Source organism: Marmota marmota, unplaced genomic scaffold, assembly GCF_001458135.2.
Source record: "Marmota marmota marmota unplaced genomic scaffold, marMar, whole genome shotgun sequence".
In the NCBI taxonomy this organism is placed as follows: Eukaryota; Metazoa; Chordata; class Mammalia; order Rodentia; family Sciuridae; genus Marmota; species Marmota marmota.
This window is the reverse complement of record NW_026009396.1, coordinates 16844-26798: the sequence shown is the minus strand read 5'-3', so window position 1 is coordinate 26798 and position 9955 is coordinate 16844. Positions and strand designations below refer to the sequence as shown.

The 9955-nt window shown below is 37.6% G+C and overlaps 1 long non-coding RNA gene across 1 annotated transcript in view; it reads left to right on the top strand.

Annotated features, from left to right (window-relative positions):
- LOC107133830 overlaps positions 1-9955 on the top strand; it is a 26792-nt gene continuing 16837 nt past the window's right edge. The window contains exons 1-2 of the long non-coding RNA XR_001502407.2: positions 1-1392; positions 4926-5016. This is a non-coding gene — a long non-coding RNA (uncharacterized LOC107133830). The remainder of the gene's footprint in view (positions 1393-4925; positions 5017-9955) is intronic.

The following is a 9955-nucleotide window of genomic DNA, read 5'->3' as shown; positions in this document are numbered from 1 at the left end:
TGAGCAAATTTAAGACTAGAACAAAACCTAAACTTGTGAAATCATCTTGGTTCTACATTTTTCCTATGCTTATTTGTTTTGTTCTGGGCCACACTAATCAGGAAATTGCTGTGAACTCCTGTCTCTTTAAAGGCCTGGGAGGACATGGTAGTTTTCCACTGTGGCATATTGCATGATCTGGTGGGCTAAGCCCCAGGGGCAGGTGGGATAGTGTCATCATATTGCCAAGATCAACTCTTCCAGTACATTATTAGCTCATAATAATACTTCTCCCAGTCTCATCTTTGTAGTTAGGGAAACTTGGGTATAAATCAACTGCCTTGAGTCTCCTGCAGTGTAAGCAGAGAAGCCAGCATGACTTGGAATCTGGCTCAAGGGTCTGTAGCATTCTGTGGTGGGCACAGAGAAGGGGGGAAGTGGTTGCTGCTAGGCTAGCTTGAGCAGTATCTTGCAGCAGCAGTTACCATTTCACTAGTAGGAAAGAGGCTAAGGCCTAGCAGTGGATACAGAAAATGCCAGCATTGGGCAGGCTGAGGCTAGGGTGTTCTGATGAAAACTAGGGGGAACCTATCTTAGAAAGGTAACTGGCAAGTGGAAGTAATGCCCCTATATCTTGTTCCCAGGAATTGAGTATTGTTGCCCCATAGTGCTACAGGAGGGTGTGTCACATGTGGTGGCAGTGTGAAGAGATGAAAATAAAACTGGTCAGACATTCACTGAGAGACAGATGGGTCAGGGCAGAGAGAGACTGAGAAGGGTGAGGGCTTTTCCTGCAGGCCTGTGTGGTAAGTGTGGTTCTGAGCAGCATCTTATGGGACCAGCTGGAGAGCACTGGGCAGTCCTGCCTCAGATCCCAGGAAACTGGTAAAGTTGTAGGGCTTCACAGAATCTGGGAGACCAGGAAGTGCTGGTTTGAAGTTATAAGGATGTAGGCTTTCATTGAGTACAAAGGAAGCCTTATTTTAGATAGTGACATTTAATGACTGTGGCTACAGATCATGAACTTCCTCTGCCTCCACAGTGTTCAAGCAGAAGTAGGTGCGATGTTGTGGAGGGGAGCCTCAGTACATGGGGTGTATGGTTCTCAGTCTCTTTCACTATGTGACATTGCTTCAGTCAAATATATGGGCCTGTGCATTTCCTTGGGGATGGATGGACAATACAAGCACTATTTTAAGAGCAAGCTCTGCATCTGTCACTTGATAGCACTGTATTTACATGGTGATGAGCAGTTATCTTTACATTAACTTTGCGTAATCTGTGCATCTGAAAAGACAGAAATCAGTCTCTTGGTGTCACTGTTCCACATGCAAATTTTAGATTTTTCTTGTTTATTGCAGATGGAATCAGTCTCTGCATGCCTGTCCCTGACCTTGCACTTCACACTCTCAGGTCTGTGTAATATCTTCCTGTACATAGCTTCATCTTTGAGAGAATCATGGCTACATTCTGCAGCATAGTAGGAGGCTGGTTTCAAAGGGCAGAAGTATAACGTATTAAAAGATCTAACTGGATTTTATTTGTGATTCTAGAATCAGACAACATTTCATTGTTCAGGCAGTCTTATGGACAAAAGAGGGATGAAGACTATAGAAATAAGAATGGAAGAATGGGTTGATTGTTCAGTTACTTTCCCTATAGAGTTAAAACAGAAGGAACTTTATTTTATCATGCCAGCCCAATTAAACTGGGCCTTTTTTGATTGGTGAATGTAAGATAATCAAAGAGGGGTGGGGTGGGGGAATTGCTGTTATTTGTGCTACTCATATGCTTTATACCAAAATTTTGTATTTAACATTTTAATGAAATATGTTTCTCTGAAGCTCATAGTGGCTACATGTTCTATACAGTTTGAGAGTCTTGTAAGTGAATAGAATTTAATGTGTGAATAGTTAGGGTTTGAAGAGAATGTAGAATTTGAGCCTGGTTAAAGAGGTGGTGCTAGGGAATGAAGTACGGAACAGTCTTTCTGTAGAGAGCCTGTGTAAACTCTCTATGTACTAGCTTCTGATTTCTGGAAAATTCAGAGGCTTAAGAGAGATGGCAAGACCAAAATAGTAAACAAATCCAAATACAATCAGATTAGAAGAATATCAGCAGATTAACAGTCATTTTGACACAACCTATTCTCAGGTTAAACGTTTTCACAAAAAAGATTCTTTGTTTCATATTGACTCTAAAATAGTGAATAAGTAAGACTATGGGCTTATTACTAGGGAAAACCTTATTATCCTTGACCTTGTAAAATGCCTTCTAGAACAAAATTAAATATTTTATGAGAAAAATTCAGTTGTCTTTTGTGTCACTGTGCAGTGAAACATAACCAGAAAGTAATTTGTATGCTTTGGAGGTGAATAGTCTATAATGCAGTTGAAATTTCCTGAACTCATGTTATTACCAGAAACTGTCTGGTCCTCCTTCCATCTTATTTTTAGAAAAAAAAAAAAATTTAGCCGGTAGTTAATTATCCTGGCTTGGCTTTGGTCTATGGTTGTTCCCTAAATTATGATTTAATGTTAGGGTTAGTTGATAGCATTGTGCAGAAAATATAAGTACATCTTTGGTGGGATTTTTGAGGGAGGGTTTCCATAAAGATAAGTTTGTTCCTTCATTCATTCTTCTAATCAACAAATAGCTAGAAGGGAGGTGGGCCTTATTGTCTGCTAGAGCATCACAAACACAAGACCAATTTAGAAATTACAGGGCAGGTGTGTTCTTGCTCCATAGGGGGGCACTGCCAGCACAATATAGAGATTAAACCACAGATGTGAACAGAATTGGAATGATGGTATTTCATGGAAACATGCACCTCTGAGCTGGCAGTATTCCACCTCTTAGTAGGGATGTTGTGTTTCATACTTTATAGCCTTGACCTATAACTTCAAAGGACTGATGCTTGTCACTTGGCAATGAGGCTACACACTTAAAAAGGGAAGTTATATTCTTCAAGATCTTTGTGGTGCCTGACTTAGGTATGTTAGCAGCTGGATAAGAAAGGGGAGGGGAGAGTCTTTATTTATCCAAAAGGAGACAGCCCAGTATAGTTAAAACCAGTGACTCTAGTTGGACAAACTTGTCCTGACACTTCTTTTTCCCCCTGGCTGTGTGATCCTGGGCAAATCACCTTCTGTTCCTCAAGTTCTTCATTTTTAATGGAAGAACTTGCCTCTCAAGACTTAAGTTAAATGTATGTGAAATATTAGTATTATGATTGATCCTGACTAAAGCATTTACCAAATAATAGCTAATAACAAAAGTAATAATTGTATAGACTTTCATACAAATGGAAGAATTCCTAAACATCCAGAAAACAGACCCGGTGTTGGACACTTTCCTCACTCTTAGACAGCATTAGCTAGTTGTAACCACATTAGCTAGATAAAACCATCTCTAAATTAGGTTTTAATAGGGCTTATAGTGCTGGTTACTTTCAGAATCTTCAAATCAGATCATCTGATTGATGGAAGACAAATGAGGCCTGAGTAATCTAATAATCTAATCTGTATTTATAAATAAGGTGATGATTTAATGCAGATTACTTAGGGAAAAGCTCACTTTTTTCTTTTACTCTGTGTAATCAAGAGCATGCTGTACAGCTGCTCCTAAGGATGAGAAAGAAAGCTGTGTGATGCTTTTGATTTTAAATAAGCAAAATAGGATACGTGTAAAACAGAATAAAACTGAATAAATGGTCATTCTGAATTATCAAGATACTTTTCAAAGGATAGTGGCAGTCTGAACTATGTTCTCAAAATCTGTTGAACTATAAATAATTCATACATGTTCTTATAATTATTTCTACTAGACTCAGGAGTGTATTAGGCTCTTCCCCCGCCCCCTATGGAAATGGCAGTTTCTACTTTTTCTTGCCTGGCCTGCCTTTCCCAAACTTCAATCCTCCCTATCCTTAGATTCCCTGCAGTTATTTGACATATTCCAATACATTATTCTTAGGCTGTCATGTTATCACTTTTTTGCATTTACCTTATAACATTAAAATTGCTTGCATGTATCTGTCAGTTTTTTTCTTTTTTAAAAAATATTTTTTATTTTATTTATTTATTTTTATGTGGTGCTGAGGATCGAAGCCCGTGCCTTGCACATGCTAGGCAAGCACTCTACTGCTGAGCCACAATCTCAGCCCCCTGTCAGTTATTTTCTTACTCAGTTTTGTGTGTTCAGTGTTTAAAGGGGCTGACTTATACAAGATGCTTGATAAAGTTTTGCTGAATGAATTAATGCCTATTCACTAAATTTTTCTTATTTGTATTCATTCCAAGTAAACTATAACTCTGAGTAGAAAACCGCATTTTACTGTTCATTACCTAATACTATAGCACATAGTTAAACACTATTTGCCAGATTGCTGCATAGCCTGGTTGCTAATATACAGTATCCTGGAAATATTTTATTGGGTTCATTCAGCAGGTATAAAATCTTTACTACTACTTTATCCTTAGGTGTACTATTAAATATTTATGATATGATCCCCAAGATGTTCATTAAGTTTAAATCTTATTGTGGGAAAAATTACTACAAAGGCTCTCATCAGGTACAAGTCTTCCATCAGTGATCAATATTTGATGGATTCTGTAGGCAGTAACAAACCTTAAAATGCATGTTTTGGTTGAATAAACACATTGAGTGGTTCAGTTGAACGTACCTATAATATATCTTTAGCTCTTATTAACTATGTGTCCCTGAAGTTAATTTCAGAGTTTATTCCAGGATAGGGAGTTGAAATTGTATGGGAATTCATATACCATATCAGCTTCTTGCTTAAACCAATTAGAAAAGAATGGGTTCTGGGATTAAGACTCTCGTTAAAATTACTGAAATATGAAATTTTAATTTAAGACTTTTTTGAAGACTTGAAAACTTTTGCCTGTTGGCATTTAATTTTGTTTTTATTTTTTTTCCTTTAGTTTTAATTTTGGTTGCTGTTACTACTGATATCTGAGCCAAAGTGGTGCTAACTGAGGGAATCTCTGCAACTTGTAAGTCAACAATTACATGGTAAGAATGCGTGTCTTTACCTTTTAAGCCATTTCATTTCTATAACACTATAGTTTAGAAATTTAGTTGGAAATAGGATAGCATAAAATAATGTTTTTGAATGTTTACTATTCAATTTTAACATATTTTAATATAATAACAAATTATATTTTAGAACTCTTTATCCTAATCAATAATTAGGACATTAAAAGAGAAAACATATAACTTGATATATTTATTTATTATATTATTATATATTTATTTCATGTTAATTTTTTATGGCTCTTATTTACTTCCCTATGTTCTTTGTTAGTTTGCTTTTTATTTTTTGCAGTTTAGCCAATTCTTTGTTGTCTGAATCTTGCTAATAATGAATCTGTTTAAGAAGTCAAGATTTAAAAACAAACTAGTCAATTTTACTATAATTCACTCTGAACTGAGGTTGTGGTAATTCCAACTATAGCTAAAATGAGATATTTTAATTATTTGTGGATTTCATTGATCTATATTACTGTATTTATTGTATTTATTTATTGTACCAGGAATTGAACCCAGGGTGCTTAACCACTGAGCAACATCCCAAGCCTTTTCTTATTTTTTATTTTGAGATGAGGTCTCATCAAGTTGATTAGGGCCTTGATAAATTGCTGACCCTGGCTTTGGACTTGGGATTCTTCACCCTTACCTCCCAAGTCACTGGATTACAGGTGTGCACATCCACACTCAGCTATATTGCTCCATCTTTGAGAATTGAGGAATAATGAGACATTTGAGAATAGTAGGGCAAGTCATTCCCTTCAGCTCCAACTTCTCCATATGCAAAATAATATCATTTGTCTTGCCTACATATAGAGTTGTAGAAATCAAATGAGATGCTACATGTGGAATACTTTTAATTTTTTTTCTTTTCTTTTTGAAGTGAAGGGAGCGAATAACAAGTCTTGTTTTGAGACAGTATTGAGAAAAAACATGATAGTAGAAAGGATGCCATACAAGAAGCTGAATGACTCTAATTTGGGCATGTCGTTATAGTTATTTAACATAGGAAAATTGAGTTTGATTTCTATTCTTTCTTTTTAGAGGTAATTTCTTTAAGGAATATATCTGTGTTCTCTAACTACAGTAGAATTAAGCTAGAAATAAGATTCAGATAATTGGGAAATCCCCAGGTATTTCAAAATAATCATCATATTCTGAAAACTCATAGGTCAAAGAATAAGTCATAAAGGAATAAAAAAAATAAAGATGAAAACACAGCATATCAATCTGAGAGATACACCTAAAGGACTACTCTTAGGTGAAATTTATAGTGTTAAATGCTCATATTAGAAAACAAAAGGTTTGAAGCAGTCATCTAAGCTTTTACCTTAAGAAACTAAAAACTAAAGAACAAGTTAGACCCAGAAAAAGAAGAGGAAGGAACTGACAGAGAGTAAAGTCAATGAAATGGAAAACAGCAACAAAAAATGTGGATTTAAAAACATTCAATGTGGGGCTGGTGTTATAGCTCAGTGGTAGAGCACTTTCCAGTATGAGGCACTGGATTCGATCCTCAGCACCACATGAAAATAAATAAATAAGGGGATTAGATTGTGGTTTAGTGGTAGAGTGCTCGCCTCACACATGCTAGATGCTGGGTTCGATCCTCAGCACCACATAAAAATAAATAAAATAAAGATATTGTGTTCATCTATAACTAAAAATTATATTTTAAAAAGGAGGAGTTTTTTAAAAAAAGATATGAAACCAAACTGGTTATTTGATACAGAGTAAAATTGATAAGCCTCTAATCAGACTAATAAGGAACAAAGAAACAGAAAACAGAAATTCCTATTACCAGAAAAGAAAGTGACACATCACTACAGATTCTATAGATATTAAAAGGACAATAAAGGGATATTATCTTGTAATGTATTTGATAACTTAGATAAATGGGCAGATTCCATCAAAGACACAAACTTCCCAGACTGGGGTGGTGCCTCAGTGGTAGAGCTCTTGCCTAGCATGTGTGAGGCACTGAGTTCGATTCTCAGCACCACATATAAATAAATAAAATAAAGGTCCATGTACAACTAAAAATTATTGGGAGAAAAAAAAAGATACAGACTTTCAAATTGCTGTCAAGAAAACATGGATAAGTCTCTATTAAGGAAGTTGAACTTGTACTTTAAAACACTCCTACAAAGAAAGCTCTAAGCTTACATGGCTTAACTGGTAAATTCTGCCCACCTCTGATACTAGTTAAGCACAAACTCTTCAAAAAATGGAAGGGAGAGAACATGACGTTATTTTAGAAGATCAGTATTACCCTGATACAAAAAAAGATGTTATTTAATAAAATATTAGTAAATTGAATACAATTAATGTTACTAAACTAAGTCTAGCTGCTTACCTAACAGCAGGGTAGTTAAGTCAAGAGACAAAGTGTTAAGGCAAGGAAGGCAAATTTATTTCGAAAGTCAGCTAAAGGAGAAGATAGAAGACTTGTCACAAAGCCCATCTGTATAGAAGCTGATTTAGAGTGCTTTTTGCAGGTGCTTTATAGGTATCTTCCCATAGAGGGTGGGCCAGATACTTGCTATCTGATCCTTCTTGCCTAGTCATGAAATGTTTTTAAGTTCTTCAGATCTCAAAAACAGAGATCAGTTTTTCCTCAGGCTATTTCTGTCACCAATTATTTACATGTTACACATTGTGTAAGCTAGAGGCTGGGTAGTTTCCTAAAGGCCATCTTGTTCATTGCCAAATTCCCAATAATGAAAGAAAACATCCTAATGCTTAGTCTCATTAGTTATATACTACAAACTTCTGGAAATGAATGAAAACATTCTGAATGCTCAATTTCATTAATATGAAAAGGATAATCCATCGTGGGTAAGTGCCATTTATTTTATAAGTGAAAGATTGGTTCAGTATTTGAAAATTGTAGTTCAAAATATTAACAGAATGAACAACAGAATTTTAAAAAACCATATGGTCATCTTCATAAATGCACAGAAAAAGGCATATAACAATACTCACTATCAATTCATGATAAAAGCTTAGAAAGATAGGAATAGAAGGCAAACTCTCACAAACTTAGAAATAGGAGCTTTGTCAACTTGATATATCAAGAGATCTATGTAAAACTGTAGCTAATATTGTAATTATTGGTAAAAGACTAATGCTTTCACCTAACATTAGGTGCAAAGCAAGGGTGGTCACTTGTAATAGTAACGACAGTAACTATTCAATATAGTACTGTTAATATAATAAAGCAAGAGAAAGAAATGGCATTCTGTTAAGGAAAGACAAATAACAAATCAAATTCACAATTCACTTAGCAAGGAAGTCTAGGAAATGATGATTTAGACTTTAAGTCTCATATAAGGAGGCGCACAGAAGGAGTTGGGAATTGATGCTGAATGCTACAGTTACCAATCAGTCAGGGGTTCTTTTGCTTGGTTTGGATAGAAATCATGAAAAGGTAAAGTGCATCTTAGTGTTACCAGCTCTGAGTGCCAGCATCCCTTTACCCTTAGTGTAATCTTATCCTCAAGGTGTTAATAGCTGTCCCAGCCAGCTGCCTTTGCAGCCAGGGTACTATCCCCTGGCAGCTTTCAGGAGCATATCTAGTGATCAGAGCTAGCGGCTTCTAGCTGCTTTTTCTCACCTCCTCCACAGCTCTCCATTGCTCTCTAGAGTTTTAAGCAGCTCTCTGGCTGTTAGGCATTCTATAGGGCTAGTAGATCTTGTTATCAGCTTTTAATGCAAGCAGCTCATCTATTTTTTACCCCAAATAGAAATCATGCACCGTAGTAGAACCATCCCAACAAGTCTTTATTGGAAACTATATTCCAGCATAGGAGGTCTATAAACAGGACACAGGTTTCAGACTGGCCTGATGAGGAAGTTTGCTTTTTAGCCAAACAGGGATAGGTTAATACACGTGCACAGTCTCCTGTTGACCAAACTCAGGCTTTCTGCTTAGTCAGGCCATCCTGCATAGGTGTATTATGGCTCACCTGTTCTGGCTGTTGTGGGCTTGGGGAGGTGCTCCTTTTCTGCCAGAATGGGGGCAGCTGAAGGTGGGTGGAGGCATCCAAAGTGGCTACAGGTTGGAGACCTCCTTCCTGGGTGACTGACTGTAGGTTGTCTAAAGCTGCTATAGCTGAAGTCACATCTCCTGGAACCACTTCAGGACAGCTGAGCCTGCAGCCATCCTGATGACAGCTGGGTTGGACCACTGAAGAAGTAGCTGCTTGATTGACAGCCCCGTGGCTTATGTGGTAGTGGCAGGGCTGAAAGTCTGATGGGACCTCAGGAGCAGTGGCAGCATTCATTATAACCCAGCTAGATGAATCAGCAGCCCCCAGTCTCTACCTTACCAAGCCAACCATCTGTCCTTCTTCCAGGGCAGTGAGAGTACAGAGGCTGGGCTACTGTAGCTGTCATTGGAACACACCCAGTGGGGCATGATGGTTTCCCTGGTAACCAGGAGAGCTGTGCCAGCTTCTCTGGCAATTGCATAATTGGTGGTTAGATTGTGCTTCCATGGCTAGTCATGCCTCCAAGGTAGCAGTCATTTGATGGACAAGCCCTGTTGCATTTGCAGAAGCTTTGGTGCTAAGTCCCAGTAACTCCCTCTGATGAGAATCCAGGAGTGGGGCCATTGATAACTAGTTCACCTGGGCTTGGGGGCCCCATCTCTACCCCAGTATGGCCCCATCTGTACCCAATCTAGGGCTGCTGCCTGTTTGTGTACCAGGGTAGCATCAGCTGCAGTTGTGCATAGGACAAGGACTTGACAGTGGTCAGTCAAATACCTGGGTAGTTGTTCACTTCCACCAGCTCAGGGCTTGTCTGTCATTAACAAAAAGTCAAGTCAGAAAGGAGGTTCCTTTGGGGAGGGTCAGTTGCACTTATTGTTGCTCTCCAGCAGACCCCTTCCCACTTTTTTAAAAAGATGGACACAATATCT